Genomic DNA, 10,338 nt, shown 5'->3' on the forward strand with positions numbered 1-10,338 from the left:
ACATCGTGAAGTGTTATATAGTCGACATTCATATGACAGCACTAGAGGAAAACAACACAACATATCTTCAAAAGATTGAACGGAAACCAATGTTCACATGAAGTTTACATGATTACGAATAACAAGACTTCTCTCATGCCTTCAAGAACAAACATAACTACTCATAAATCATAATTGTGTTCATGATGAGAGAAGATAAATATGTGTTTAACAATCTAAAAATATGATCTTCCACTATACACCAATTAGCATCAACTACAAGATGTTATTAATACTACTAGCACCCCACGCACCAATATGAGGTTGGATAAAGATTGTGCACAAGAGATGAACTAGGGTTTGGAGATGATATGGTGATGGTGAACATGTTGATGGATATGAGTCCTACCACGTTGAGAGGAGTGTTGGTGATGACGATGACTTTGATTTCCCCCTCCCGAAGGGAAGTTTCCTCAACAGAATTGCTCCATGATGACCCACAAGTATAGGGGATCGCAACAGTCTTCGAGTGAAGCATTCTACCCAAATTTATTGATTCGATAGTAGGGGAGCCAAAGAATATTTATGAGCCTTAGAAGTTGAGTTGTCAATTCAACCATGCGTGTAAATTATTTCTCTACAACAAAATATTAATAGCACAACAGTTTTATAGTTTTGATAGCGGTAATAAAACTAGGAACGTTAGCAATAACAATAGTAGTTCCATAGTAGTTAGAACAATAGTAGCAATAGTAATAACTTAGCAAACACAATATGAGAAAAGTGTAGGCATGGAGTAGCGATGGATATTTGGATGAAATTCGCCATGTAACAGTCACGACCTAGAGCGACATGGGAGAAGACACAAACCCACACGCTCAGATGGCGGGCCCTCGGGGGCGTGGCACCTAAGCTTGTGGCTCTATGGTGGCCCTCCTTCGGTGGATCTTTTCGCAAGTATTTTTTATATATTCTGAAATAATTGTCTCTCAATTTTTTCCAATTCTGAACTTTTATTTCTGCACAAAAAACAACACCAAGGTAGTTCTGCCTAAAACAGCGTTAGTCTGGGTTTGTTTCATTCAAATCATGCAAATTAGAGTCCAAAACAAGAGCAAAAGTGTTTGGAAAAGTCGATACATTTGAGACGTATCAATTCCCCCAAGCTGAACTCATTGCTTGTCCTCAAGCAATTCGTTTGATACAAACTACTTTATTTTTGTTGCCATATATAAGCTTAACTGGTAACCAAGTTTTTAGAAAAGATCATGAACTAACCATATGAATAATAACACTTAGAAATTATATTTATGCATGATCATGACATAATCAACTAGCAAGCAATAATAATATATCTCAAATGCCAACACTTATCGAAATAACAAGGATATAATATGATAGTATGGTATCTCGCTAGCCCTTTCCGAGACCGCAAAACATAAATACAGAACACCTCTAGAGTCCAAGCAACGACTAAACATTGTAATTTAGACTAGAAGACATCCAGTCATGCTCACATCGAACATTAACTAGACCCAGTGCATAAGAATGACAATAGTGCTCTCCAAATTAATGTTGGATTGAGAAGGTGATGACTCAACAGAAAAGGTAAATAACATAAACTAAATAGAATGACCCTCCGTGGAGGGAAGTAGATATTTGTAGAGGTGAAGGAGGTGAGCTTAAACAAAGATGAATACATTTTATGTAGTGTGCTTTTCCTTTCCCCGTCATGACAAAGGATTTCAATATCTTCCATGTAAACACGTTAATGGTGGTTCCCATGCAGAAATAAAATTTTACATGCAAACAATCGATCAACTATATGTGCACACACAAAATGAAATACGTGCACACAACGCGGGCAAGAGGGTTGTCAAGCCCCTTGTACTCGTTAACTGCAAGGATTAAATATGATATTATATGATATATAATTGTAAATATAAATAACAACAAGTATTTTATATGTTTTTGGAATATATAATAGGAAGATATACCCGGGGCCCATAACATTCTCTAGAGGCATCTCGCTCTTGAGCGTAGTAGCTATGGGTGCACAAATTACTGTTGGACAATTGATAGAAAAGTGAACAATTATGTTGTTATTCATGGAATGATCAATACATAGGCATTATGTACGTTATAAGTAGACCGCTAAACTTACTGACACCTACTAATATTAGTCCACCAATCGACCACTATCTAGCATGCTCCTATGGTATTAAGTTCATTACAAACAGAGTAATGCTTCGAGCAAGATAACATAATATAGAAAAATTAAGAGCAATTAACATGTTCATACCCCATCATTTTATCCTTAGCATCAACAATACAAATAAGTGCCTCCCTACTCCTCCTCTCATAGAGCGAGGACACCGCGAGATTGAACCTACTACTATGCACCACTCCCTGGGAAGATCTACTCATATACTTGGCCAAAGCAAACTTATAGACCAAAAGCATACATAGCTATATGAAATCACACATAATACATCTCAGATTGGATCAATTACATTTAATGAATAATCTGAACATATACTCACAATTCATCGGATCCCAACAGACACATCGCAGAGTTTACATCAAAATTTTCTCTGAAGAGATCATTGTATTGAAGATCAAATGAGAGAGAGAGAGAGAGAGAGAGAGAGAAATCTAGCTACTTCTATGGACCCGTAGGTCCTGTAGGAACTAGTCACACATCACTAGGGAGGCAACAAGGTTGATGAAGATAGCCTACGTGATAGATTCCTCCTTGAGCGGAGTACTAGAAAAGGCCTCCACATGAGATCCTAGAACAACAAACACTTGCGGCAGCAAAAAAATTGTTTTGAATGCTTCCTCAGGGTTTCAGGATGGTTATGAATTTATAGGACGAAGAGACGGCCAATTAGGCCACAGGGGAGTCACAAGGAGGGAGTGTGTGCCCTACCCCCTAGGGCACTCCTTATACTTGTCACTTCTTTTTGTATCATCTCGACTCCTTCCAAAGCTTCCATGTGCTCTTTTGGTCCAGAAATAATCGTCATAAGTTTCGTCGCCATTGGACTCCATTTGGAACACATTTTCTGAAAAGGTAAAAACAAGCATAAGATAGCAACTTACATTATGCACTAGGTTAATAGGTTAGTTCCCAAAAACGATATAAAATGATGTATAAAGCATACACGACAGATATAATAATAGCATGAAACAATAAAAAATTGCAGATACATTGGAGACGTATCATCACCCCCAAGCTTAATTCCTGGTTCTCCTCAAGTTGGTGAATGACAAAAAACAGAATTTTTGATGTTGAATGCTACCTAACATGTATATCAAGTAATATTTTAGGTAGAAATGTTGAGAAATGATGACTTAGTAAATATTGAAATGATAATATAGATGAATACCAACAAATAATCATTGCATTTGGAAATAAAAACACTAGACAATGTTATATGTACTCATTTAATCATGTAAGCAATGACATAATTCCATCTTCCTAATGTAAAGCAAAAAATCATGATCACTCTGATGCCTAACCAAGCATTTAACTCGTACTTTTCATGTGCTTTAGCCTTTTCAAATTCACTCAATACCTGAGCGTGAGCCATGGAATTTCAACACTTTGGGTGGAATAGAATGATGGTAAGGATTGATAAGGGAAGACAAAAATAAAGATAGGCTCGCATCAAGCCAGCGGGTCGTTAGGCCATGGAGACACCTTTCAATCGATGTGAGGAGTAGGGATTGACATGCAAATTTTCATGCACTAGAGCTATAAGTGTATGAAATCTCTCTACTCAATAAGTGGGTGTGCATCTAACTTACTTTCTCATGAATAACTGGGGTATTTCAGGAAGCCCGTGAATGAAATATGCACGATAAGCTTGTGGCCCCCTGGAGCCTCCGTTCGCCCTACCTTTGGTCCTATAAGTTTCGTCTCACGGACTAAAAAATAGAGGAGAATTTTTCATCGTATTTTACGATATGAAGTCGCTAGTTCAGGATCTGGAGAGGGGGATTCATCGCCATTGTATGAACAACCCTTCTCCATCAACAATCCCATGATGCTCACCACCGGGAGTGATTAATTCCTTCATAGGTTTTCTAAACGGTGATGGAGATGGATGATATTTGTCATGTAATCGAGTCAATTTGTTAGGGTTTGATCCCTAGTATCCACTATGTTCTGAGATTAATGTTGCTATGACTTTGTTATGCTTAATGCTTCTCACTAGGGCCCGAGTGCCATGATTTCAGATCTGAACCTATTATGTTTCCATGAATATAAGACTATTTTGGATAATATCTTGAAAGTTGTATGCACCTACTATGTGAGATGATCCGTAGACCCCAAAGTGAATGCAATTGGGACCCCCTCCGGTGATGACTTTAGTATGAGGAGTTCATGTATTCGGTGTTTGTCAATGTTTTGCTCTGGTTCTCAATTAAAAAGATACCTTAATTACCCTTAGATTTCCATTAGGACCCCGCTGCCACAGGAAAGTTGGACAAAATATGATATGCATGTTCTTATTATAAGCACATATAACTATATACATAATACATGCCTACGTTGAATTAATGAATTGGAGCTAGTTGTGTGTCGCTCCAGGTTGTGAATGTTACATGATGAATGTTATCCATACAATTATCCATCGCTGATCCAATGCCTACTCTTTGCTTATATTGTCTTTGCTAAGTTACCACTCTTGCTACTCCTGTTACAATTACTACAAAAATTCTACTGTTATTGTTACCGCTACTATCAAAACTACAAACTAGTGTGCTACTAAATACTTTGCTGAAGAAAGATACACTTCTAGGCGTGGTTGAATTGATAACTCAACTGCTAGGGATCATAAAAATTCTTTGGCTCTCCTTGTGTCGAATGAATAAATCGGATGAAATACTACCCTCGAAGGTTGTCACGACCCCCTATACTTGCGGGTTATCAATACCTTTTTCGGGCCGCATTGCCGGGGAGCATAGATTTATCTATGGAGTTCACTTGGGAACTATCTATCTTCTTATCATTATGAAGAATCTAAGAGGAAGTAAGACCAAGATCGTACCCTTTAAGATGAGGGGAGGTAAAGAATTGTCATCTAGCTCTGCACTTAATTCACCTTCTGTGTTAAGTCAGCTTGCGACACCACCACATGTTATTCAATCTGATATGTCACAAGTAATAGACAATGCTTCTACTATGGATGATACCTATGATGATGCTACTACTATGCTTTATAACACTACTGTGCTTGATAATACTTGTGTGCCACTTGGTGAATTACTTGATGCTCATATTGTTAAAGATAGGGAACATGAGTCTGATGAAAATACGAAATCACCTATTACACCTAGTACTTCTGTTAGAACTAAGATTCTTGACGTATCTGATGGTTACGTTATGGATGGAGAAATTGCTAAATAATTTCCTATTTGTAATGATAGAGATGATCTTAAGAAATTGTTGAGTAAGCTTAAAGAGAAATGTGTGAATGAAAAGAGGAAACATGACCCAAAAAGTTGCAACCTCGCCTATTCTTGTTGATGATAAGGATAATGAAATCCTCGTTGACCCCGAACTTATTACCTTGGTAGAATCTGATCCTTTTTCATGGCTATGAATCTAAAAGTATTATTGCACATCTTACTAAGCTACACGAAATTGCCACCCTATTTACTCACGAGGAAAAGATTCGCTACTATTGTATTCTTAAGTTATTTCCTTACTCGTTAAGGGGTGAGGCTAAAGAATGGTTCAACACTCTTGATCCTTAGTGTGTGTGTAGTTGATGACCCACAAGTATAGGGGATCAACCATAGTCCTTTTGATAAGTAAGAGTGTCGAACCCAACGAGGGGTAGATGGAAATGATTGGTGATTTTCAGCAATCTATTCTCTACAAGTACTGAAAGTAGTGGTAACAGATAATTTTGTAGAAAGGTCATTTGTAACAAGTAACAAGTAAAAATAGTAACAAAGGTGCAACAAGGTGGCCGAATCCTTTTTATAGCAAAGGACAAGCTGGAAAGTTATCTTGTAGCAAGAAAAGCATTCTCGAGGACACATGGGAATTCTCATCGAGTCACGTTCATCATGTTTAGTTGATTCACGTTCGTTACTTTGATATGTGGGTGGACCGGTGCTAGGGTGTTGTTCTTTGTTGAACAAGAGACACTCTTATGATTAACCCCTCTCACAAGCATCCGCAACACGGAAAAAGAATTAAGTTAAATCTAACCATATCATGAAACATATGGATCCAAATTAGCCCCTTACGAAATAATGCATAAACTAGGGTTTAAGATTCTGTCACTCTCGCAACCCATCTTGTACTTATTACTCCCCAATGCCTTCCCTTAGGCCCGAGTATGGTGAAGTGTCATGTAGTTTAGATTCACATAACATCACTAAAGGAAGAACAACATACATATCATCATAATACCGAACGAATGCCAACTTCACATGATTACTTATAACAAGACTTCTCTCATGTCCTCAAGAACAAAAGTAACAAGTCACAATTCATATTCATGTTCCAGATCACAGGGGTTTGAATATGATTAAGGATCTGAACATTCAATCTTCCACCAAATAAACCCGCTAGCATCAACTACGAGATGTAATCAACACTACTAGCAAACCCCATGTACCAATCTAAGGTTTTGAGGCAAACACTAAATACAAGAGATGAACTAGGCTTTTAGATGAGATGGTGCTCGTGAACATGTTGATGAAGATTGTTCCTACCATGATGAGAGGATTGTTGCTTCTGTCGATGGCTTTGATTTCCCCCTCCCAGAGGGAAGTACCCTGATGGAATCACTTCACCAGAGAGCAAAAGTGCTCGTGCCGAGGTTCCGCCTCAAAACGGAAGCGCTTCATCTCAAAAGTGCTCATGACTCTATGGTGGCCCCCTCCTGCTATTTCTCCCACTAGTATATTTTTTAAAATTCTAAAATAACTCCTTATATTTTTAGGTCCTTTGGATTTGTGAATATGCAACTATGTTGTAGCCTTTTCAGGTCCAGAATTCCAGCTGCCGGCAATCTCCCCCTTTGTGTGAAACTTGCAAAATAAGAGAGGAAAGGCATTAGGATTACATTAGAAAGGGAACTAATGACCTAAAATGTAGTAAATATCAGTAAAAAAATGATGCAAAATGGACGTATCACTAGTCCCTAGGATATGATATATTACTTTACTAAGAACTATTTTCGTGCTCATAAGAAACAAGCTACTTTACAGGAAGTTTACAACTTTGCGCAATTTGAGGAAGTTCATCACTCTCAAGCTTGGGGGAGGCTTATCAAATTACTGAATGCTTTGCATGATCATCCTCTTAAGAATAATGAAATACTTGATATCTTATGTAATGGACTAATCAATTCTTCTACGGATTACATAGATAGTTGTGTTGCTTGTGTTTTCAGGAAACAAACTTTTGAATAGGCTCAAGAACTATTGAACAACTCATTAAGAAATGTAGATCATTGGACACTTCCTGAACCACCATCCAATGCTACTTTGAAGAAAGGAGGTATTCTATTCCTCGGTCCAGAAGATGTGCAAGAAGCAAACAAATCTATGGTAGAGAAAGGGGTTCAATCTGAAGATGTTAAAAAGTTACCACCCATTAAAGAAATACACGGACACAATATTTCATCACAAGTAATAGAGGTAAATTCTCTTTGTAGATTTGATGAGGGTGATATTATCTTTAATAAGCCCCCTAGTGAGTGCTTGGACGAATTTGACGATTTTATTATTAAGCAAGAAAAATAATAATAAATACATAAGTAGTCAATTGAAATGTAATGCTATTATAATTGAACGCTTGAGTGATATGATGTTTAGAATTGCAAATGATGTTAAGGGCTTATGTAAACATTCATCTATGGCTATTACTCAATTAGAACAAGTCTCCATGTCACAAAATGATTTACTTAATGAGATGAACAATAACATGAATGATTAGGATATTAGAGTAATGACTAGAGGAGGTAAAATGACCCGGAAACTTTGTTTCCTGAGGGTCACCCTAAAATAATTGAAGAATAATCTCAAATATGAATAAAAGTGCACCTAATTCACCTAGTATAAAAAGAAAAGTGTAAGCCTTCACATGCTTCTAGTGAACATACTCTAGAGAAATCTCGTGAGAATCTTAATAACATTTCTATTTTCGATGCTCAGACATAGTCTTCTTATGAACACTTGCCTAGTGATAATAATAATGATGATGATCATAATGGTACTTAGCCAGACAATGATAAAGAATTTGATGATGCCATAGAAATAGAACCTACAGTTGAGATTCATAACCCACCGCCTAAAAATAAATGGTATGAACAAAAAGACTTTGTTGCTAGAAAACATGGTAAGGAAAGAGAACCTTGGGTTCAAAAACCTATGCCATTTCATGGTAAAGTTATGAAACATCGAGATGAACATGCTTTTAATCCCTTTGTGGAATTGCTTATACCTTTGTATCTTCGCACACCCTTGACTGAAATTATGAAAATGCCTCCATATGACAAATACATGAAATATTTTGTCACCAATAAAAGATAAATACAGAGGCTGAAATCTCTACTATGATTGCAAATTACTCTTTCAAAGTAAAAGTATCTTAGAAACTAGGAGACCCAGGAATACCAACTATACCATGCTCCATAAAAACATTTATGTTAGAAGTGCCTTATGTGATTTAGGAACCAGTGTTAGGGTTATGCCTTTCTATTTTTATAGAAGACTTGATATGAGTAAGTTGACACCTACAAAATTTTCTTTGGAAATGGTGATAAATTGACTGCTATACCTATTGGAATTTGTGAGGATGTTCGTGATGTAGTTGCTAATGTCACTATCCTAATAGACTTTGTTATTCTTGATATGCCCGAGGACGATAATATGTCGATTATCCTTAGTAGTCCTTTTTTGAATATTGCACGGGCTACTATTGATTATGTCAAAAGCAATGTTACTTTTCATGTTTATGGTAAAGAAGCAAAACTAAATGATTACTATCAACTCCATTGAAAGAATTATGACAATTACTATTAAACGTTTTGAATTCATTCTTCTCACTCCAAAAAAGAAATGATCATAATCTTGTTGTTGGGGAAATGTATATCCCTGTTGAGGTAACATAGTGCGATACAAAAGTTCTTCGATATGTCATTCAAAAACGGTTTTTTAGTAAGACTTGATCAACCTCATTGATGGATCCGTTTTGAGGGACATATGATCAATGAATTCATTAAGCAAAAACTTCTATATTTATAATTTTATCCCTATCATTTTAAGGTTTAATAAAGTAAAATGCCATGATTATGCCATTTCTTAATTATCTATGCAATAAAAAATGTCATGGAAACACAAGTCCTCGGAATGTCGTGAAAATTTAGTATGATTTTTTCTAGAATATATAAGTATTTTTTGCACCGAGACCCAAGGGGGAGCACCCATGAGCCACAAGCACACACGACGCGCCTACCCTTGGGCGCACCATGTGAGCTTGTGGGCCCCACACGGCCCCACTTAATCGGTGCACTTCCGTACCACTTTTCTTACCTCCATACAAAGTCATGCTTGCTTCCATTCCCGTGTTGTTGCTCATTTTTCTGAGATTTTCAATCACTTTGCTGTAAGCTCCATTCCTGAAACTGTTCGGAGGGACTGCTCCTTGGTAGTGACACCTCCAATGCTCCAATTAATATTCATTCTAGTGGATTATATTTTGTGTATTTTGCTAATGTTTGTGACCAACAATATGAGCATGCATCTTGAATTTACTTGGTTATAAGTAGTTTTGATGCTTGATATGGCCCCAAGGCACTTATGAGAGTTGTTGCTATCAACTTTATCGAGTTCTATTTACTTCTATTTTGGGGACTAAAAAATTTAGAATTTTTTTAGAAGAGAAAATGATGAACAGGTTCTTGAGAGGTTATTCTAGCCGCGAAAACTCTAATGGAGAATCCCAAATACAACCTTCCTCGTGCCGTCGAGGTGCGGCCTTCTGAATGGCCACACGATGTATTCATGGCAGAAGCGGGTTTTCAACAAGATATCTACCATTTGGCGGATAATGCTGGTCTCACCCCATTTCTCTAAGATAAATGTGATCAATATATCCTACTCACCAATACTTTCGTGCAAAAAAATGATTCCTGTCTAGGAAAGACCCACTCGCAGTATCATTTCATCTTTACGACATCCCTCATCGAATGACGCTTGATAGATTTTGTCAAATACTGTCACACCCTCTATTTGTACCACTTTGCCACATTATGATTTTTATAAAATTTGGAACCATTTAAAACTTTTGTGTGATCTCGTGATTGAATTGGTTGCTATATGCTT

The sequence above is a fragment of the Hordeum vulgare genome, chromosome 5H (assembly GCF_904849725.1).
Source record: "Hordeum vulgare subsp. vulgare chromosome 5H, MorexV3_pseudomolecules_assembly, whole genome shotgun sequence".
NCBI lineage: Eukaryota > Viridiplantae > Streptophyta > Magnoliopsida > Poales > Poaceae > Hordeum > Hordeum vulgare.